Source organism: Fukomys damarensis, unplaced genomic scaffold, assembly GCF_012274545.1.
Source record: "Fukomys damarensis isolate Sample0158 unplaced genomic scaffold, DMR_v1.0_HiC HiC_scaffold_37, whole genome shotgun sequence".
Classification (NCBI taxonomy): Eukaryota; Metazoa; Chordata; class Mammalia; order Rodentia; family Bathyergidae; genus Fukomys; species Fukomys damarensis.
The window spans coordinates 26,838,714-26,862,820 of NW_022900949.1; positions in this window are offsets into that span (position 1 = coordinate 26,838,714).

Consider the following 24,107-nt stretch of genomic DNA (forward strand, 5'->3'; position numbering starts at 1 on the left):
ATAATTAGAGCTGTCCTGTCTAAGGCCAAAGGCGGAGTAAATTCTTTATGAAGGAACCATGAAACGTGAAGAGATGATTGATATCTCTAACACAGAGGGTTAAAACAAAGCCTTTAAACACCCATGAGAACACAGCATGCAAACCTCCAACTACAGGTGTGTGGCTGATCAAGTGGTCCAGCTGCGAGCCCTGAAGTCCAGCATTACATTTGCATCAAGGTCACCCTTTTTGGGCTGATCCCAGCCAATGACAGCCTAGCAGAGCACACACGGGGCCATAACACTTCTCTGTGACACGACACGGGACCTGCGTTTGCTCAGGGGCCCTGATGCTCATGCTGGCCCTTCCCTGAAGTGCACAGCGGTCTTGGACATTTCCCTCCAGCCTTCTACTCCTGGTCAGCTTTGCAGAGTGGCATGGTGGCTTTCAGGCAGTCTGGCCCCTGGTACATTTTCTTGTACGCAAGAGCTCCCCTACACAAAAGTTTGAACATTGGTCTCATTTTGGCACCTACTTCTCTGAGGATCTAGTGAACCCAGCATGTTGGTTCTTCCACGAAGTACACCTGTGGCTAGAAAGATCTAGAAGGACAGCCTCTTGGGAGGGCCTGGACATCTGGCAGGTACTTTCTTTTTTGAAATTGTTGTTTTCTTCCTTTTAAAACATGGTTGTTACAGTCCAAACTGGGTAGCATGCTACTGCTTTTAGATACCCCTCTTCCCAATAAAATAGGCTTTTCTTGGGCTCATGTTAAACTTGTTTTGGTTTCTTCCTCCCTATCAGCCATGTGTGTTTCTTCAGTGACTTCCAACTCCCCGCTTCAGCTCAGATAATAAAATTCATTTTTCATTTCTGTCATCTACAACATGACAGGAAGCTTCCTCAGAGATTTAAAGTATAATTAATCCCTTTCATCGGAGTGTGACCCTCCTTTTGGGTAGCTAGGGGAGCTTTTCTGGCCAAAATTCACTAATTTTAATGCAATGGCTTCTGCCCCTTTTCATGGAGATTAACTGGTCTTTGTCCACTTTAATAACGATTCAGTCCTGCCCACCTCTTCCTTGTGAAGGACATTGGAATCCAAGTCTTCCTGCTGAGCTGTTTAAGATCCAACACTTTTGCAAACTAGATGAAGGCAGCTTAAAAAATCTAAACTCAGAATCTCCAAATCACCATTTCAGAAAAGATACCCTTATGCTTTGGTAATTAGGAATAAAATAAAACAGCTCTCCAGGGGAAGGAAACTCCTCTCTTTGATGAGCACTGAGTAACTCAGGAACTCCTTAGGGGGTCTTTCCTCCTCCTGATGAGGGGTAGGAGTCCTGGGGAGGGTCATGGCCCTGGATGCACCCTCTTCTTTCCCCTGGGAGGTGGGCATGTGGTTGCAGGTTTTGAACAGAGAATGTTTCAATTTCGTGGTGATGTAAGACTTGGCTCCAGCTCATGGATTCTTGTGGTGGTTTTTGTAACTGAGCCAAAACCCTTACAGAACGATGCTCAAAGAGATTAGGGAGGAGAGAGCCTTGCATGTGCACAAACAAGATTGGGCCATTGTTGAGAGAAGTACTTTGATATCTGCCCTCTATCCCCCTATGTATGTTTGGCCAAGACAGCAAACCTGTCTCCAAATACACTCTGTATCAGAAAGTCTCAGGCTGTGACAGACAAGATGGACCAGAGATGAAATCCATACAGGAAAACCCAGACAGGTTCTCCTAAAGAACCGGCCCAGTTGTGGAGGAGTGAGATTGGGTCTCTCCCCCACGGACAGAACTTTATAGCCCCCTAGCTTTCCAGAGGATCTAACCAGCACCTCTCAGTTCACTGAGTCAGCTTGGGATCCAGTGTCCTAATTCCCTTGTTTAACCAAAATGACTAAAATAGAAATATTTCCCAGGCAAACAAATAACAGGATTTTTTTTCTATTGCTTGTTCCTGTTTGCATTTCATTGTCCCCAGGGAACATAGAAAAAGCAAATATTATCTATAGTGATTTCCTCTTATCAGAGGCCACATGCATGGGGCTTTATGTCCCCCAAAGAATTTGCTGCCTTTCCCAAGGAGGTGTTCTCCAATATCCTCTCTTCAGTTATGTATGGTGACATTTCCAAAATAAACAGCCATACAACCAAAACACAGTCTCGGAGAAATGTGCCAAGGAGCACAGGGCTATGTGTTTCCAGCAGCAGGCGGGAGACTGGCATGGGGAACGGAGGAGCTGATCTCTTTAGCCTGCTGAATTCTGTTCAGTTTCTCTGGTCACCCATGCCTGTTTCAGCAACACACACCACCTCATTTCCTCCTCCAGTAAGAGGCAGTCAGTTTGAAAAACTCACACACACACACACACACACACACACACACACACACACTAGTTGCTAAATATAAATCTCTTTCTGGTATCTACATTCCTGACACAATCTTCAGGCAAGATTTGGGATTTTCTTAGTACATTGAATCTGAAACTTCAACACTTCTTGTTCTAGTGTAATCCTGGGATATAAACAGCCTCACTAAGAACTAAGGAATTATATCCTTATTGGTATGGGTGCAGTCCCTTCCATCCAAAAGTATTCTTTCTAAATCTAAACTCTATTGCAAATCTCCTAAAATGGAAGAAATCAAGTGGTGAGTGTGGGGGAAGAAATAGTCTCAAGTTACTGACTAAAATGATAATGAAACAGGCCAAAGCATTTGGAACTAGAAGAATCCCTGCATGATGGAAGAGAAACGAGACGTTCCTACTACAACTGAGTCTGAGGATTTGGGACACATCACTTACACTATATTATGGGTAGTGCCTCCAAAAGCAACCTCTTAGTTTATTTATCTCACTCATTTAAATCTCGAAAGAATATTTCAGAAATGAAGTACTGCTTTGCAGGTGAACTACTAGCTATATAGATCCCCGAGAAACCACATTAAGAGATCATTAACCCAACAGTAAGTACAATGAAATGAGGAGTTCCAAAGTGATGTAGGATAGTACCAAAATATTTTGTCAATAGTTCGATCATTTCGTTTCTCCCCCACTTCAGTACCAGGGATTGAACTCAAGATCTTGCACTTGCAAAGCAGCGGTATTGCCACTGAGCTAAAAATTTTAACTAAAATGAAAATGGATGAAAAGACACATCATATAATTTTCTGAAGAAGTTGTGTTGGTGATATGCATCAAGATTAAGTTCCTTTGAGGAAGGTGTTAGAATTGACCTTTGAGAATCTGCATGAATGGCCCCGGAGATGAAAAGAGGAGAAAAACAAAATTGAAGAAAAGCCAGACAGAAATAAAATAGAATTAAAGATGTCACATTTTAACCCAAGAAATGTCCTTCATCCTACAGAAAATTACCCCAAGCTGGGCGTGGTGGCACACTCCTGTAATCCCAGCACTCAGGAGGCCGAGGCAGGAGGATCGCTGTGAGTTCGAGACCAGCCTGGGCTACATAGTGAGTTCCAGGTTAGTTTCAACTACATAGTGAGACCCTATCTCAAAACAAAAAACAAAGAAAGAAAGAAAGACAATTACCCCATTGCAGACCTCTACAGGACAGAGAAGACTGTAGGGAAAGAAATCTGGGGAGGGGCAGTGTAGATTTCTCTACACAGAGACCACACAGAGAAATCTTTGGGGTATTTTTGCTGAGAAATAGAAAAATGAAAGACCGCTGTTCTTTGGGAATTCATGAAACAGTTCTTTTGAACAAAAAATTACTTTTCCTACTCCTTACAAGTCAATTAATTTTTGCTTCCAATTCTATAGAACAGAAAATCTAAATTTTGGTGACTGTAGGACAGTAGCAGTTATTTTGGGCTGTCCTTGGTAATACAGATATGGGCACTGCCCAAGACCTTCATCTGTCTCAAGGACGACAAGCCGTATGCTACCCAAAGGCTGTAACGATGTTTCACTTAGAGATGTTTACCCATTGATGTGGTGGACTTGAATCCATGCACGGAGGCCATGCATGATGGAAATTTTTTAGAAGCTCAAAGCACATGTTTTGACTGAAGTAACTTGGGGGAAGAATAGAGTGAATGGAGAACCATAAGTAAGAGGAAATTCTTGTGAAGAAGAGATCTTAGCACTCACTGGAAAGGAGAGAGGCTGAGGGGAATATTTCAGGGACATTTGTTTGTTTGTTTTGGTACCAGGGATTGAACTCAGGACCTTGTGTTTGTGAGGCAGGCAGTGGCACCACTGAGCTAAATCCCCCTCCCTAAGAAATGTTGATCACAAGAGTGGCTGACTATATTTTGAAAGAAAACATTTCCAAAATGAATAGCATTAGCCACTTTATCCTGCCCTGTAAAGCCCAAATGCTCAGTCCCCTGGAGATGGTTAAATTATCTTCAGGTAACTGTGAAGGAGGGTGATGTCACATCCTTGGGGACCTGACTACAACAGTCTCCTTCAATGCTAGAAAAGGCAGAATTAATCAAGCAAGAAGAATTTCCTTGCTATAGGAACCACTTTAAATACAGAAGAAATGTGTCCTCAAATCATTAACAGTAAGGACATTTTAAAATTGAAAAATCGAGTTTTGAAAAAAATTACCAGAAGTCAGTTCAAAATGACCTGTTATTGGTATAGTCAGAAGCCCCAAAGAAATTTGTAGGAGAGTAAGAACAGGAACGTTTTCTCAAAGACTGGATCCAGAAGATTGAGAAAGGTGTGACAAGGCAGGCGAAATGTCTTTTTGGTGTTCCATGAAAAGTAAAATAAGACAGCAAACAAAGCTTCAAGAGACAGGTCTAGGATTAGTAAGGACATTGGCCCTGTGAAATCAGAGGGTCTGTGATGATACAGCATGGATGCTAAACATTCCTGAGAGGTAATGTAGGGTCAGATAAAGAAAGACAGTAACACCAGGAGGGTCGTGTACTTTTTCTAGGAAGGAAATAGGGAGTTCCTTCAAGTCTCCAAGCAGGGAATCGGGCCCAGCAGGGAGTGAGGCCAGTGCTGAAATCCAGCATGGCTAAAGAGAGTCAAGATGAAAAAATGGTGCTTATGGCAGCACGGAGAGCCGAAGAGAAACATTCCAAAGAAAAGATGAGAGAGACATTTCAAAGGCACAGTCCATAGGACTCAGTGACTAACTACTGAACCCAAATTTACCTGGAGATTGCTTGCCATCAGAAGATTGCCATGTGTGATTCATTTTCCTAAAAGACTCTTTACAGAGGACAGATAGAGAAATAGAAAAATGAAAGACCGCTGTTCTTTGGGAATTCATGAAACAGTTCTTTTGAACAAAAAATTACTTTTCCTACTCCTTACAAGTCAATTAATTTTTGCTTCCAATTCTATAGAACAGAAAATCTAAATTTTGGTGACTGTAGGACAGTAGCAGTTATTTTGGGCTGTCCTTGGTAATACAGATATGGGCACTGCCCAAGACCTTCATCTGTCTCAAGGACGACAAGCCGTATGCTACCCAAAGGCTGTAACGATGTTTCACTTAGAGATGTTTACCCATTGATGTGGTGGACTTGAATCCATGCACGGAGGCCATGCATGATGGAAATTTTTTAGAAGCTCAAAGCACATGTTTTGACTGAAGTAACTTGGGGGAAGAATAGAGTGAATGGAGAACCATAAGTAAGAGGAAATTCTTGTGAAGAAGAGATCTTAGCACTCACTGGAAAGGAGAGAGGCTGAGGGGAATATTTCAGGGACATTTGTTTGTTTGTTTTGGTACCAGGGATTGAACTCAGGACCTTGTGTTTGTGAGGCAGGCAGTGGCACCACTGAGCTAAATCCCCCGCCCTAAGAAATGTTGATCACAAGAGTGGCTGACTATATTTTGAAAGAAAACATTTCCAAAATGAATAGCATTAGCCACTTTATCCTGCCCTGTAAAGCCCAAATGCTCAGTCCCCTGGAGATGGTTAAATTATCTTCAGGTAACTGTGAAGGAGGGTGATGTCACATCCTTGGGGACCTGACTACAACAGTCTCCTTCAATGCTAGAAAAGGCAGAATTAATCAAGCAAGAAGAATTTCCTTGCTATAGGAACCACTTTAAATACAGAAGAAATGTGTCCTCAAATCATTAACAGTAAGGACATTTTAAAATTGAAAAATCGAGTTTTGAAAAAAATTACCAGAAGTCAGTTCAAAATGACCTGTTATTGGTATAGTCAGAAGCCCCAAAGAAATTTGTAGGAGAGTAAGAACAGGAACGTTTTCTCAAAGACTGGATCCAGAAGATTGAGAAAGGTGTGACAAGGCAGGCGAAATGTCTTTTTGGTGTTCCATGAAAAGTAAAATAAGACAGCAAACAAAGCTTCAAGAGACAGGTCTAGGATTAGTAAGGACATTGGCCCTGTGAAATCAGAGGGTCTGTGATGATACAGCATGGATGCTAAACATTCCTGAGAGGTAATGTAGGGTTAGATAAAGAAAGACAGTAACACCAGGAGGGTCGTGTACTTTTTCTAGGAAGGAAATAGGGAGTTCCTTCAAGTCTCCAAGCAGGGAATCGGGCCCAGCAGGGAGTGAGGCCAGTGCTGAAATCCAGCATGGCTAAAGAGAGTCAAGATGAAAAAATGGTGCTTATGGCAGCACGGAGAGCCGAAGAGAAACATTCCAAAGAAAAGATGAGAGAGACATTTCAAAGGCACAGTCCATAGGACTCAGTGACTAACTACTGAACCCAAATTTACCTGGAGATTGCTTGCCATCAGAAGATTGCCATGTGTGATTCATTTTCCTAAAAGACTCTTTACAGAGGACAGATGTAGCAAAAAAAAAAAAAAAGAAAAGAAAAAATCTGTACCCTGGTTACTCAAAAGGCAGTGTTTGCATATTTGGTCTGAAGACCACAGTATATTTTTTCAAAGAATAAAATAACTGGGTTAAACCTGAAGACCACATACTGAAGAGAAGATGGAATGGGGTAAAACGTGGCTTGGTATACATTGGTACTTCGGTTCATGAACTTAATTATTTCCAAGGTTCTGATCCCAGAATTCATTCCATGATTCTGGTTGCAGCCAAATGGCACTTGAACCAGAATCATGGAAAGAATTATGCATAGGGAAAATGAAAATGATGGCACTGTCATATTAGTATTTTTACCCAATCTGTCTCCCAAGCCCAAATTCTTTAGAGCCTCAGACTCAGGGACTTTACAATAGCAGCCCCCCAATAGTTTCTGTTATACCACTCTTAAACCTGTCTGTTCAAATGGCCCTTACAGGACTCTAACTTCCTATCTTACACTTTAGGGTAGGGATAGGTCACCTTTGTATTTTGTATCCTCTGCCTTTTACCCTTTGCAGCAAGTCAAGAAGGAAGGCTAGATAAGACACCTCACTGATTTTAAGAGTACTCATTTTTGCACTGGGGATCAAACTTGGGTACTTGTGTTTTCGAGGCAGGCAGTGGAACTACTGAGCCAAATTTCTGGCCCCTTAAGACTACTCATTTTTGAGGGGCATTTGTCCAAATCAAAATAGTCAATTCTTTGATACTTTGTACTAACCACTAGTCGATATCAGGAAAGATGGAACTTAAATATGCAGATAAAAATGCATCACACTTTGCACATGACTTCATAGATGGGACTGCAAGCTAAAAGTAAGTTTTTAGGTGCAAATATTATGCTTCTTTCATTTGCATCTAACTCTGATTATGAGAGGATTTTAACTGAGGCAATCATCAGAGCTGGTGATATTTCAAGTACTAGATTAAGTTGAACTTTCAAACAGATCTAATTGCTTCAACAAAAAGTTTTAAATCAAGACTTTTAAATATGTTAGTTGTGGCAATAGAAAATAGAATAATTTAAGATTAAAAAACATGACTGTCTGTTTCCTAATCATCTGTTCTAAAACATTAAACAAAAGACAGTGTTATTTTAGCTGCAGTCAGATGACCAATAGAGGCAGAAAAATGCCATCTTCAGAAGATATTGGCAGTAATATCTTCCCTTAACACTCAACCGTAGCTTGAGGACTGGCTGGTTTTGTAATGATTCTGAGGTCTGGAACATAATTTTTCATGTAGTCAAGTTCACCAGAGGGCTCTGAGCCCACTTCCCTACAGTTTCTCTTCTTGCTACTTATTTCAATAGTCAGCTATGACCCTAAAATCTCATAGAAATGAATGAACACTTAATGGTATAGCAAAGCAAAAGCTATCCATGTAGGAAATGTTAGAGAAGTGATCTCTTCCACTGTGTGCTCATTAGAGATTTCATAATAAAATGTCATTGTAATCATCCACCAGAAACACCTGTGAGTTGCTCGTTTGCCATGTTGCTCTTGAGCATTTTAATCTTAAACTGACTCACCTCACATGTGGCTAGGAACCTGGTTCCTCAGGCATTGCTATTATGTGCTGAAGGCTAACACAACCATCAGACTGAACCCAACAAAGCTAGTTCTGAAGACCCTTGCTAAGTGAATTGCTTGTTCTTTGCTACTGTCTCCTGACTATGCCTGAAATGTCTGTCCTTTGCTCTACGCCAACCGCGGCAAACCCCTGAACTGACATGAGGCTTGATTTCCTTGGAAATACCTTTCTTGCTCGTAGCCTCACCTCCTTCCAAACACCAGTTCTCCTCCCTAAGCTTTTGTGGCAGTGCCTCTTCCTGGGTCTCTCCTAGTCTCTCCTTGCTTCCCCAATTCAAAAAGTAGATAAATTCCCTCCTTTGCAAAGAATATCGACCACTGTCTAAGCACAAGCTCTATACTTTTGCAGTTTCTCTTTTGTATCCCTGATGGTTTTATTTATCTTCTGATTAATGAGTCCACACTAGTTAATCTGTATTTATAGCAAACATGCACTACAACCCTGATTGGTGAGAAGTGGATTTATTTACATTCCAGAATAAGGGGTGAGAAAGAGGAAGAGGAAATTGAAGAAAGGGTACAGTGAGCTTAGAGAAAGGTTTGCCCACCGTTGCTACATTATACCGGAAGTCACTCAAGTGGACCAAAGGTCTCCTGCATCTTATCACCAAACATTGCTGTAGTATCAATTCTCTGTCCCCATTGCCACATACTTGACAAAAGACTCTCACTCTTGTTGTTTATGAAGATGCTTGTGGCCCCCTAAAAGGGCTTTAATTTAAAGACTAGATACTAAATAAACACTTTCAAACCAAGAAAATGAAATACGAGTTTCAGGCATGCATAGAGAAGAGACAGTTATAGGAGGACACAGTTCAACTTCACTGTCAAACCACGTTTTCCCCAGATGCTCATTGATACGGGCTACACACTGGGAAGTTTTCTGGGTGCTGAGGATACAATAGTCCACATGACAAAGCCCCTGCTCTTTGGAGTCTGAAGGAAAAGACTATTTTAAATAATTAATTAAATTATACTGATGATTTCTATGAAGGCATTAAAGCAAAATAAGAAGGTACAGTCTGAGGAGACAGAAGGAAGCTATTTTAGAAAAATGGTTAAGGAAACCCTTTCTGGGAAAGTAGTATTTGAAGAGAAATATAATGAGAAAGTGAAAGACACAATCAAGGAAGATGTGGAGAAATAACATTCCTAGAAGATTAAAAGGTAAAACTCACATTACTTAGGGTTCCCCAGAGAAAATAACCAATGGCTAGAGAGAGAGAATATTCCCTCTGTCTGTGGTTTCACCTTCTGATATTTCAGTTATCTGAAAGAAACTACAGTGCTCCAAGATACCATGTTGGCATAATTTTATGATAGCTATAGTGTTATAATTGTCCTATTTTTTTTGTTGATCTCTTACTGTGTCTAATTTGTAAATTAAACTTTATTATAGGTACAGGAGAAAACATAGTACCTGTAAGACCCAGTATTACCCATGGTTTTAGGCATCTACAGAGAATCTTAGAAAACATCCCCCATAGATTAGGGGGACCACTCCATAAAAAAAGGAGATTTATTATGAGAATTGGCTCATGAGATTACAGAGCCTGTGAAGTCCCACAGTATCTCACCTGCAAACTGGTTATACCACAAGCAGAAAAGTAGTATAATAATTCACTCCAAGTCTGAATGCCTGAAAACCAGAGGAGCTATTGGCAGAAATCCCACTCTAAGGCTAAAGGTCTCAGAATAGTCCGGGAGTCTGAAGGCCCAAGGTAAGGAGCTCCAGTGTCCAAGGACAAGAGAAGATTAATGGCACCATTCCAGGGAAGAGAGAAAGAGAGAGAATGAATGAGAATTCATGTTTCCTTTACCTTTTTGTTCTGCTTGGGCCCTAAGTGGAGAGGAGATTTCAATACCCCTCTCTCAATTAGTGATAGAATCATTAGGCAGATAGACACACATACATCAGCAAAGACATAGAAATAAAAACATTACCCACCAAATTGATGCTTATAGAACACTTCCTAGTCAATAATTATAGAAATCACAAATCTTATCAAGCGTACATCACAGAATAGACTTTTGGTGAGCCACAAAATAAATCTCCAAGCTTTTTAAAATATTAAACTCATACATTGTATATTTTCTGACCACGACAGAATGAGAGATACACAAGAGAAGTAAATTTGGAAATTCCCAAATATTTGGGAATTCAGCAACTCACTTCTAAAAGACCACAGGGTGGGATGGGGGGAGAAGGACATTTTTTAAATGTTTTGAACTGTATGAAAATGAAAACATCAAAATTTGTGAGATTCAACTAAAGTATTATGTAAAAATAAATTTGTAGCTTTGATGTCTGTGTCAGGAAGTCTCAACTCAATAACCTGAGATTTCACTTTACAAAACTAGAAAAAAGGACAACTCAGAGCAAACAGATAAAAAGGAAATAACTACAGTGGAGATCAATGAAAATACAGAATAGAGAAAGTTAATATTATTATTGTGTTATTTATCTTAATAGATTAGCCAAGTTGCCCAAACTTCAGCTACGTTAACTAATAAGGGAGAAGACACAAAGTACTAAAATCAATAAGGAAAGAAGGAACAACACCAAAAATCTTACAAAATGAGATAATTATAAGAGAATATCATAACCATGTTATGTGAAAAAACTAGACAATTCAGATGAAAAATTTAAATTCCTAGATAGACACAACTTGACTCAAGAAGAAATGAGAAGTTTCAATAGTCATTGACAAGGAAATAATTTGCATTAGCAATTTAAAATCTTCCCACAAAGAAAGCCCTAGGACCAGGTAGCTTTGCTAGTAAAAGCTCTCAAATATTTAAGGAAAAAATAATGCTAATGCAGTTCAATATATCTAACTAACAAAATATTAACAAGCAAATGCAAGGTTAATTTGATATCCAACTAATTAACATAATATACCAGAATAGTAAAGAATAAAATTCACGGGATCATTTCAATAGATATAGAAAAAATGCTAAAGTATCTATGATTAGAAAAAACACTAAGTGTATTCTCAAAGATGTGAAGAAACTGGAATCCTCACACACTGCTGATGGGAATATAAAAAAGGTATAGCTGCTTTGGAAATCTGGCAGTTTCTAAAAATTAACCACAGAACCACTCTTAGGAGTGTACTAAAAGAAACTGACCACATACATCCAGCCTACATCCACACAAAGAACTGTCTGTGAATGCTCATAGCAGTATTATCCCTAATAGGTAAGAATTGAAACATTCTAGATGACAATTAATTGCTGAATGGATAAAATTTGGTAAATCTGTACAATGGAAAGTTTTTTGGCAATAAAAACAAATGGAGTACTGCTAAATATTAATACATAGATGAATCTTAAAAACCTGATGAGCAATGAAAGAAGCCAGATACAAAACTCTGTGTAGATTATAATTCCACTTGTAAGAAATTTCCCAAAGGTAAATTTAAAAAGATGAAAAGCAGGTTTGTCCTTGCTTGGGATGTGGGAATGGTAGTACCTATTGATAACAAGTGATCTCTCAATATCTCATTTGAGATCATGAAAATGCTCTAAAATTGGACTGTGGTGATAATTGTAAAAGTGGTAAATTTCTTCAATCTTGAAACATAAAACATTTTGTACGAGCAAGACCGGAGGAAGAAGCAGAAGCTGGATCAGATGAGACCTCATAAGACATGGTTAGGAATATGGACATACGTAGAACCTGGGAAAGTTTTTAACAAAAGGAATTATAGAATCTCTGTTTAAAATTTCTCAAGCTGCCATGTGGAGAAAAAACTATCAGAGAACAAGAGTAAAAACATTAAGAAGACCATGAGACCCCCCTACTCATTGGGGCAAGAAATGATGGTAGTTTGAATGAATTTAGGACAGGACATCTGTACCAAACTAACCTCAAGAGAATGGAATAACCACTGTTTAACTAAAACAAGTGACGACCAACCACACATTTTCCCATCCTTGGACACACGTACATAGTGGGGAAAAAAAAATCCCACTGATGACTCCCAAACAGAATGCTAAAAGAGTAGAGCACTTACTAGCACTTACTCTGAATTCCCAGGTTCAGTGGTTTCTAAGAAGTGAACTTAGAGTAAACAAGAAAACAGAATGATTTTTAATCACACAGCAGCCAGACTGCTATTCAAAATTATTTACATTTTAAGAACATTTTTTTTTCTGCAAGCATTTTCTGTTTGTTTGGCATCACCACCATCAAAAACCTGGGGATCTGGGTGTAGTTAGCAGCTGCATATTTGAGTCGTGCATGCACGTCTGCTGGTTTTGCAGAGACATATGTGACCCTTGGTGGAGTCAATGCAGCTGAGGAAAGAGAACAGAGACTTTGCTGAAGAGAGGCACCAACTTGGTCCTCCTGCGCCGACACTGAGAAGTCTCAATATTTCTGTATCCATTTGAGTCTCCTGCTTGTTTCAATTATGTTCATCCAATTCTAAGTGATGCATGATATCAAGCATGACCAAGAATGGAAATATTTCCTTGTGGAATTTTTAAAATCTTGACTGCTACAAGCAAAAGACCTTTATGCAAACACAGTATCTTTCCAAACACAGAAAAGATTCCTGTAACGAAGGCCTTTCCCAAAATGGAAGAGTATTCATGTTGTGGCTTGTCTGCCCCTCTCTTATTAGTCATAATGACACACCCTAAAAAAGACAGAAATCAGAGGAAAATATGAACAGAGCACCGGAAACAGGTCCAGCAAAGCAGAACCTCAAAACAATTTTTCACGTCTTGGTTTGTGAAAAGGAAGAGCTGTTTATTCAAAATGCTGCTTCAGGGGACAGGAAAACAAAGAGGAGAACAATGACCTAGTGACCTCCAAGAATTGCTGGCTGCAGCTCAGCCTCCCAGCCTGGTCTGCAGGAAGTCAGCCATCCAGACTCTGAACTTTTGGCTCCAATCAGAAGAGGTGAGGGTGCAGGCCTGGAGCGCGAAAGTCATGAGAATGCTATTAAGCCACAATCAAAGTTCAGGGCAACCGTTTCCTCCTTGAGCATTGGGAGAACACTAGACAGGCCCTCTGGGGTCAGAGGCCAGGGTGATGTCTCTTCTTCCCCCAGGGGAGTCAATGGTAGTGTGTGGTCAGTCTCTGGCTCAGAGTCCTGTCTTCACGGGAAATCCACATATCTTCTGGGTCACTGAGTAACTGTGTCACAGACGCGTAAGCTGGAACCTTACTCAGTCTCTGTGCCCATCCTTAGGTCCTTAGATCAAGACTGCTTTGACAACATAGCCTCCAAGAACTGTGTCCTACCATCCCCTGCTGACCAGCCTGTGACCACCCCAGGGTGACTTTGGCAACACACAAGCTGTCCTGGCCTAGAATGATGAGCGGTTGAGTCACTGGCAGTGGGAAATGAGCTTCTCTGGACCACTTCTGTGATGAACACCACTTGCTTTTATTTCCTGGCACTCTCTTAATACTCACGGTGACAGTACAGGAGGACGTGGCTGGGTTATGTGGGTTATGCTGTGTCTGAAAACTAAGGGTATATTGCATATCGCGTGTCTTTATGTATAGACAAAAAACCACAGACCCTAATGTTTATGAACCCCAAAGGACATTGAATTCCAACATGCATCCGCTATTCATGTCCCCTCTAGATTTTGCCTTCCAAGTGTCCAGTCAACCTGTAGGGTCTCCAGTTTTCCCATTGGGCAGTTACTGCTACTGAAGAATCTTAATGTTAAACTGAAATAAGTTTCCCTATCACTTCTGTTCAACTTTAAATTCCAGTGTGGAAATCATACTGCTCTTATTGGGTTGCATTTCATCATATTCTTCCATTTCACCTATGAAAATATCATGAGCAATCTCATCAAATGCCCCGCTGAAATCCAGAAACACTATGTGATTTCCTGAGCTAGCAGCCTACAAACTCTACTACCGGGAGTAGCATAACATGTGCCACCTCAGTATGTTTTGGATATAATACTATGTAGCTCATTTACTTTTATGGAACAGATTTTGGTGGGCACCACTTCTCTGAGATTCCATAAGTCATATCTTCATTAATTCACTCTCAAATCTCACCTGGGATTAACGCAGAACTCTCTGGCTATCATCACAGGATATTTAAGAATGGTAACTAGTGCCTAGTGTACTTGCAAAACCACCATTGTATCGCAGAGCCAAACATTTTCATCATCTCCTTTGGTGTACCTTGGTGTCATCCTCTGAGAAGTAACTTGTAAATAAACACCTAGCAACAGTCTGTTGGATACTGCGCCTTGAGCACCAAGACTTTCAGGCGAGTTTACTTTCTAGGACTCTAGCTCACCTCAGAGAAGAGACCAAACACTACCTGAATAAAGGCTGATAGTGATGATAGCTGTGATGGTAATGATGTCTATGGTTGCATGTTTATAAAAGTTTGTTTGGAAATAACCTAAATGTTCAGCACTGAGCATGCATCCAACTAAAATAAGGAAATACTATGCTAACTGAAAGTGATGCTTTGAAAAATAATTTTGATGCCAAGATACAAACTCAAATTGTATATAATCTCAATTCTGTTTGAAAAGAAATGGACACATAATTATATGTAGAAAAATTAATGCTGGTTAATAAAATTACTGTTTGTTTTTATTTTTCTGCACCTTTCCTTTCTTCTGCTTTCAATATTGGACTTTGGATTGCTCAGGTCATTTTATAGGGTAAAAATCGTATGCTGGAAAGTCATGGTGGAGTAATCTACCCAACCCCTTTGTGGGGTCCATGCAGCAGAGAGAGAAGGCAGGAGCCGGGATAAGAATACAGCCCCAGTGACCCACCCCTCCAACCAGGCCCCACCTCCTAACCTCACATGGATTTATCAAAGGATGAATTCACTGATGAGTATAATAACCCCCGATTCGATCTTCCCAGAGCCCCTCCTCTTAACGTGAGACTTTCGGGGGACACGCAATCTAAATTATAACAATGCCTTTAGGGTCCTTAGAATAGGGGCAGAAGTCAGGGAATGATAAAAATATACAAAAAATAAAGCTTTGAGTAAAAGACTGTATAAATGACACGTTTTGGTCAGTATTCAAGGATTCAAAGAAGGAAAGAACATAGAGAGGAGTCAGAAAGTTGTTACATAAGGAGCCACATTTGAATTTGGAAGATGCCTATGACTGTCGAGAAGAGGACAGAAGAGCCCCAATCTGAAGGCACAGAAACGAATGGGACCTGAGTGGGGAACGGCCTTGGTAGTTGGCCATAGCCTGGGTATTGAATGTGCTGGGCTATCAAGATATCACCCATTTTTGGTACTGTTCATTGCACTTCCAATAATGCAGTTGACACTTAATAAGGAAAAAAAATGGGAGATTGGAAATGCATTTGAGCCATGGAATAGAATGATCGATCAGGTTTGTGCTTTCTTTCTCTCTCTCTCTCTCTCTCTTTCTTTCTTTCTTTCTTTCTTTCATTCTTTCTATGTTGGGAATGGAACCCAGGGTCTCTCAGAAGCTAAGCATTTGCTTTACAACTGACTGACCCCCCAGCCCCAGAAGGATCCTTTATGAAGTTTAGCCTCATGACCTCGATAGACAAAAATCAAGGGGAGATTTCTCAGACTACCTGGAAGTGCTCAAGCAAAAGATAGAAAAAAGACTGAATGTGTGGAGAAGCAGTGTCTTTGTCTGCTCCAGGTGCCCTAACAAAATACCACACATGTGACATATAGCTGTTCAAAGGTCCAAAAGCAAACGTCCCAGAGACAAAGTGAAGACTATATTTTCTTTTTGGTCAACTTCAGAAATTAACAAGTGCCACCCTCACTGAATTCTGCTGATTACAAGCAAATCACTGAGGCCTGCCTAGAAACAAGGCCAGAGGACATAGGACCCCCCGCATCCCTCGATGGCGTGAGTGTCAAAGAATTTGCAGATGTTTAAAAACTATCGTTAGTCTGTAATTTCTTTCTGTTTAGTTTCTCCTTTCCACATCTTCTTCCTCCTTTGGTTTCTTTGTTCATTTATTCCTCTTTTTTTTCCCCCTATAAGGAGGATTCCCTTAACTTGTATAAAGCAAATAAAGCCATTCAGTCATTACACAAACACCCCTTAAACTCCTACAATGGACCAGGTATTAGACATGGTCTTTCCCTCAAAAGTCTTGGAGCCCTAGTAGAAGTCTTCCCTCAATAGGGTGACTACCTGGGTGGCATGAGTTTGACCAGGTTATTAGGAAGTGCTTTCAGACATTGGTTAATTATTTCATAAACCTCATTTTGAAAAACGTGTTTCCAAAATGGAACGATGAGTTTATATGACTCTAGTGAGTATCTCAAGAATTTAAGTTTAAAGGTTATGTTAAGTGTTAAGAAAAACAATAATAATATAATTGTAGAAAAGGCATTGGATCTCCATATAACTATTGCTTGATTAAGGAAACTACAGTTCTTTTAAAAAAGGCTTCTGTCGTAAAACACAGAATCGCGAACTTCCGTAACCTTAATGAATGTAAAATGAATGGCCTGGTGGACTCCAGATATAATCTGTCATCTGATTTCACATGAGTTATTTCACTTAACATTAGGCTCTCTCACAAAATTAAGGAATGTTAGATGTTATTATATAAGGTGATTTAGAAAGCTGTGTGGTTAAAAGATAATTCTTTTTCTTAGCCGAATGACTACAAGGAAATGTGTTTCTTCTGGAGGTCAGTCACAAACCTTATAATAAAATTTAGCAGGATTGATATTCACACTTAATTTCCGTCTTCCCAGCTCAAACTATCTATGGTTCTTCAGTAGCTCAGTGGTGAACCCAGGATTATAACCCAGTGAGATTTCAAAGGATTGCCTTGGTATGAGGCAACAGTTGAGCTCCCTGTTAAAAGGAACTCTTCTTCTTTACTCTTCATGTTTCCTGTGGAGGGACCCCCATTAGAGGAGCACACATCCTGTTCCCCCATTCTTCATTCTTGCATACAAGGGTACACACTTTTGGGTGACAGTCATTGGTCCTAATTTCTCAACTGCATGAAACAAATTTCAAAAAGACAGGGGTTTCTCTTTCCTTTCTTTCTTTCTCTCCCTCTTTCTCCTCCACTTCTCTGAGTGAAGTAGCTAATTGGTAAGTTTGGAACAGAGACCAAAGCATTCCATCTCACGTCCTTTCTTTCTTCTCTAGTAACTTTAATTCTGACTTGCTGTATACTTAGGGGAGGAGTTTGCCCTATGTGAGAGGTCTACAGTTTCCACGCTATACCAGCAGCTCTGTAAAAACAGTACAAGTTCATGTGACACCTTAGCAAACCCATTTAGCTGCACCTTCTCCCAATCACAAAGGAGAATTATTTTTTAAAGTATTCTTTTGGCCTCTGAATCTATCTTTAAATTGCTTCTAAACTTAGCAAAGAGAAATATACTAGTTATTGACTCTTTAAAGTCCCAATACACAGATAGAGGAAACATTTGTATTGTAAGTGTATTCACTGGCAGACACTGAGAAGAAAGAAAGCTCTTATAGGAACAAGCCCCCCGCCCAACTAACGCAAGATCACTAAGGACATATTTTGTTTGTGTGCAGTGTCAACTCAGATCGATAACTCACTCACCACCTACTGTAGGAAGCACCCTGAATACATCAGGCAGCTGTGTGCGGTGGAAGGGAGAGGGCTGTGTAAAGCCAACCAAGCCCACAGTCCAGTTGAGAGATGAACGGACACATGCCGTGAGCAAGTGACTTATATACCAAACAGTCTTGATAAATGATGCAGTGATGCAAAATGCTATCCACAGGCAAAAGAATAAAATAAACACCTATGTCATAGCACAGGGGAAAAAGTAGCTCAAAAAACTCCATGGGCCATAAAATTAGAGAAAATATAGATATATATCTTTGTGATCTTGGGTAAGGCACTGGTTTCTTTTTCTTTAGTGGTAAAATAGAATAAATGGAAATTTTACCAATTTAACCATCTTCATTTGCAGAGTTCAGTGACAGAATAATCACATTCTGCCACCATCTTTTCTGTCTACTCCCGGAACTTTTCCATTGGGCATTGGCTTCTTAAATACGACAGCAAATGCACAAGCAACCAAATGGAAAAATCAATACATTAGACATCGTCAGATAGTAAGAGAATGGGAGAAGATATTTCAAAATCTCACCCTTAGAATATGTAAAGAGCTATCGAAATGTAAAAATAAAAAGACAAATAGCATAATTTTTAAATGGGCAAAAGATCTGAAGAGATATTTTTCCTAAGATATATAGTGGCAGATGGACACATGAAAACAACATTATTATCCATCAGAAAGATACAAACAATCCCACAGTGCAATACCCGTGACATTCACAATGAAACCACATGATATTGTCAAAAGGACAGACAATAGTAAATGTTGACCAGGATGTGGAGAGGTTGAGACTTTCATACATCGCTACTGGGAATGTTGAGATGTATTGTCACTCGGCAAAAACAGTTTGGTAGCTCCTCAAAAAGATGAACAGAGAGAGGTACTATTAGATCCAGCAACTTCACTTCTAAATATGTACCCCAAAGAACAGAGAACGTATGTCCGCAGGAAAAAAACTTGTACACCAGTGCTCACCCAGCATTATTTGTAATAGCCAAAAGGTGAAAACAAACAAAACGTCAAATGGTGAATGGATAAACAAAAATGCAGTATATCCAAATAAAGGAATGCTATTTATTCATCTCAAATTATTCATTTCAATGCAGAGTCAGACTTTGATATAGACTAACATTGAAAACGTTGTGCTAAGTGAAATATACCATGCACAAAAAGTGCATATTGTCTGATTCCATTTGTATAAAATGTCCTAAATAGGCTAATCAATTGAGCCAGAAAGCAGATTGGCAGTGGTCAAGGATAGGGAATGGTTGAATATGGATTAATTGTTGACAGGTACATAGTTTCTTTTGAGGGTGGTGAAAATGCTTTTGGAATTAGATAGCGATGATTAGTGTACAAGTTTGTGATCATGCCAAAGAAAACCAAAAAAGCAACAACTTGCATGCTTTTAAAAGGAAGTGTGTTATACAGGTAGATTGTATTTCAATTTGAAAATTAATCAGTTAATTAAGTTTTGATGCTAAGGAAAAAACAAAGAAATCAGGAGAAAAATTAAGTAGCATAAAATGAAAACAAGCTTTGGACACCTGTAGACCACAGCAGAGGAAGAGCAGGAACTGAAAGCCAACACATTACGTGATGATGCCAAGCTCATCATGAGTTATTGGAACTTTGTTTTGATATCACCTGTTTTATTCTCTTCAAAAGTTCCTTTGTAAGTTGATTGCTCTCCACATATACATCATTAGTGCTGAACCTGCCTATATAAACAATTACCATTTAGGCAGTTTGAAGCACTTGCTGCCATAATATAAATATAATTTGTCCAATATAAAAATTATAAATTGCACAACAGAAAGTCTGGCTCTCCTCCACTTTAAATAATAATCCACACAGTGGGATTAAATGGGGTTTTAATACTTCTTACCTCATTGAATTCTCATGAGGCGGACTGAACCAGTATTGACATTTCCTTTAATAGGTGTGACAGCTAATCTCGCCAACTTAGCTGTCTGAAGAGGCATCTAAGGATTAGTGAAACGCACTCTGGGATATGTCTGTGGGGGTCATAGACATGTGGCTCTGGGACTCTGCTTGGTTCCTGGTCCCTTCCGCTCTGCCACTGTTCCCGTGTTCTGCTTCTAGCCACCATAAAGTGAACACTTTTGCTCCACCATGCCCTTTCCTGATGATGTTTCTGTCTTGCAGCCAACCAACTATGGACTAAACCCTCTGAAAGCATGAGCCAAATGAATCTCTCCTCCTTTAAATTGCAAGGGTAAGGTGTTTTATCCCAGCAGTGGAAAAGCTGTTCAACACAACAGATTAGGAAAAAGTATCTTAGGAAGGTTAAAATGCTTTATTTAAAAATCATACAGTCAAATAGCAGAGCCATGCCTGTAAGCTGTGCTTTCTAAGGTCTCGACTGGTGTGTTTGGCAAGCTCTTTCCTCCAGCTGGACCGAATCTCTGGGATGAGCCACCTCCACAGAACATCTAGTAGGCCATTCCCAGGTTAGTTGAGCAAGAAACCAGCATGACTAGGCTCACACAACACAAGCTGACCACATGACAGATGGCAGCGTCACAGAGCTAAATTACTTTACAGTATCATACACACACACACACACACACACACACACACACACGCACGTGCACATCGCCACCACTGAACTGGAAAGCCAGGGAGAGGAGCACAGAAATGGGGATGTGGAACAAGGGTATTCTCAGACTCTCGAAATGACACTGTGCGTTTATAACCATGAAAATGTTGTGACAATCAAAAAAGGAAAAGATGCAATTTTAAAAAAAAAAAAGTGTATTAAGACAGTGACAGCACATCTAGAGAAATGTGGAAAAATTCCAGCCATTAAATCACTCCAATGAATTCCATCAGTATCTTGAGATTTCTGGGATGTTCATTGCTAAATTTCTAAACTGGTATAAATTGAGTGAATTTTTAGTTGTCATCCAGATAATGTGACTTCATGCAAAATAAGCCAATACCAAAAAGGAATTTATTTTCTCAAACAAATTCTTTGTTATATATAGTGTGTGTGAATACATATACACATGTGCTGAATATAACATATATATACATATATCTACCTAGATAAAAATAGAATTTTCAAAGGGATATATATATATATCAAGACATACATATTCAAGTTTTTACTATAAAACATTGAAGGAGAATAGGAGAATAGAATGGTCAAATGCTTCCTTTCCTGCTGTGCTTTTAGAGAACAAGAGGCAAAGATGATCTTTCCCAGCTGGGTACACTTCCTGGAGTGACAGCGCTGATAATAGAATTAATTACAAAATATTACACTGCTCTCAAATTAAGCCCAGGGGCTGTATAACATGTTGTCCATAAAGGAGGGGAAGGCTCACCAGGGCTGGACTTTTGAAAGGCTTCCGAGTGTACCAGAGATTACTAAGAATTGGAGGGCTGCTGATAGAAGCCCAGGCTTTTGGTTCTTAAAGTGTCAAGAAACAGAAGCTTAAGAATAGTGAAAGGGTAGCAGCAGAGGTAGAAAAGTGTTCAGACATAAGTGTTAGAAGAACAACTAAAAACACAGTTGTACATTAAATGCTGCAGAATAAAGCAGTAGAAATAAATGCTAATTTCCCTACTAGTATATTTTAGGTATCGTGTCAGATGGTTTCATGACACAGATAAATTAGTAAATTTAAAGTGCTACAAGTGTTAGCATGGGACACAGATTAGATATAAAGTATGGTCTAAATTTTGTGGTTCTATATGTAGATATCAAAATTTTAGGATGTTTATCTCTGGAAATTCACACTACTGCTGTTATTTATTCTTTTTATACTTTCTGATTTTTCTCTTCAGTATTATGCATACTATTACACTAAGAATATGTAATTAACATTATTAAAAGAAAATCATTTAAATTAAGTTAATCTCAATTGATGTATTCATGAAATAATCTTAGGTGAAATATATCACATTTTTAGTAGCAAATATACATTTTTATTTCATATCGAGATACTCCTACTTAAAGCGGACACATTGTCTACCAGAAAGATTCAGAGTACTAGGTTTGTAACATCTTTTCTTAATAGTTCCCATGGATTAGGAGAGAGAGAGACACCCAACCATAACGTTCTACCCAAATGTTATTCCTTCCTTACAGCACACATCAAATGCACTTACATAACATATTGTTCTATCTTATTAAAAACTACAATGTTAGGAGAATTTGAATAGGGAGTATTTTAAATACTAACAGAATGACAAAAGTTCTTCAAGCATCTCCAAAATCTCTTGAAGGAATTTCTCCTAGAGGTATTGTTCACTTAATAATTGAAGGGTCCCTTCAATTTCAACTCAAGCCCAGCTCACTCTGGGTTCAGCAGCTCACATCTTGTTCATCCAAGATGAGAGTTACTTAGAGGAAAATGATTTAGTTCTTTTTGTGGTGAGTCAACCTGCCCAGACACAGCAAATAAACCATCCAACAAAATTCGATCAGAGAAGAAAGCAGTAACTGCTTTGGATGATCTTTTCTAACTTCTAAATCAGGGGTAAATGAAGGGATGCAGAAGGTCTGCACAACCTTCTCCCAGGAGACCAAGTGTTTTCCAAATAAAGAGTTCCTCAACTACAGCCCAGTATTTGTAGTTTGGTTACTTTGTCACAGAGAAAACAAACTGGGTAACCTGACCTGGTCTAAAAGCAAAACACCCACCCATCTGTTTCTTCCAAAGAGAAGGTGGTCCCATCCAGTAAGGGACAGATGGAGGCCAGAGCTGGGTCCTTCAGGACACTTGCAGATGACTTCAGCTTCATTTTATGAAAAGGAGGTTACAGAGCTGCTACCCTTCTCTCCAGAAGACCAGCAAGACCAGCAGAGAGCATTTCCTGATGATTTACGTGAGGCTATGTTCTCAAAACAAGATACAAAGCAGCTGTTTGGGAGAAAGTCCTATCTACAGGGTCTCCCTAACACACACTGTGCTGGTGTTTACGGAGCAAGGGAACACACAAGAATCCAGTTACCAAGAGCAGGGATTTAGGGCCTGGGGACCAGGCCAATGAGGAAAGTAAATCCTTTGGTTTTAAGCTACGCTTCCCTTGGCTGTCACAAAACATGCTAAAGGGTTGTGCGTCCTTTTAGGTCCCTGTGCATGGCAGTACCTTGGAATTTTCAAACCTTCCCAGTGTCTCTTTGTCTTACATTTTCCAGGCTTCTGCCCATTGTGCTCCATCAGCTGAAGATTCGCCTACCCCTCTAGCTTCCTCCAGAATAAACACGACCTGCCCTAATTTTATCAGCTTCTTGCTTCCGGGATGTGGCTGGCTGCCATAAAGTCAAGGGCTGAGATCAAAGGGAGGTTGCTCCTACGCAAAAAAAAAAAAAAAACATCGTTGTCAGCTGTGGTCTCTTGCTCTTGCAGACAATGTGGATTGGAAGAAGAGGACAGCGAAGATTTAAGGATTCTTCCCACCTCCAAATGGTCTGAGTGAAAGAAACTGGCAGCCAGCAGAGGGAAGGAAACCATTTTAATTGAGATTTATGACCACAGTCTAGTGTCACCCACTGGAAAAATACTTACAACTGGGCACGGATCTCCAGCTCAGAGTTTTCTCCCTTCTCTTTTGATAACAAAAATCCAGAAATTCAACTACACAGGATTTCCTCATCACACTTCCATACCTAAACAAGAAGAAATAAAGTCACACTGAAATAATCTTTCCAAAGCCACTGAGAGTGCCAAACTTGTGTTTATGTCCCTACTGGAGTCCCATACTCAGTAAAAGGACTTCACCTCAACATCTTCTAAATCACATACACCTTACTTTTATAAGCTGGGAGATCAAATCCACTACAGGCAAACAGACACCAAAATGGTTTACAATCCTCTATATCTGAGGCAAAAAGTGTATTTCCCTCCCTGTAGGTTTGTTCAGTGGGTAGGGGGACAATAACCCCCTTTTTGAATTTTAATTCAACATTGATGACCCACACCCACTCAAAATCGATCCATAGTTAGGAAGTTGTAATATGTATCTTCTGGGAGAGAAGTTCTTAAAACCAAGAACTTGTTAGCTTATCTGTTTGTTTGGGCCACACTAGGGATTGAACCTGGGATCTTCTCACCAAGCCACATCCCCACTGCAGTTTGGTTTGATTTGGTTTGGAGACAGCATCTCACTAGGTCACTACACTGCCCAGGTTG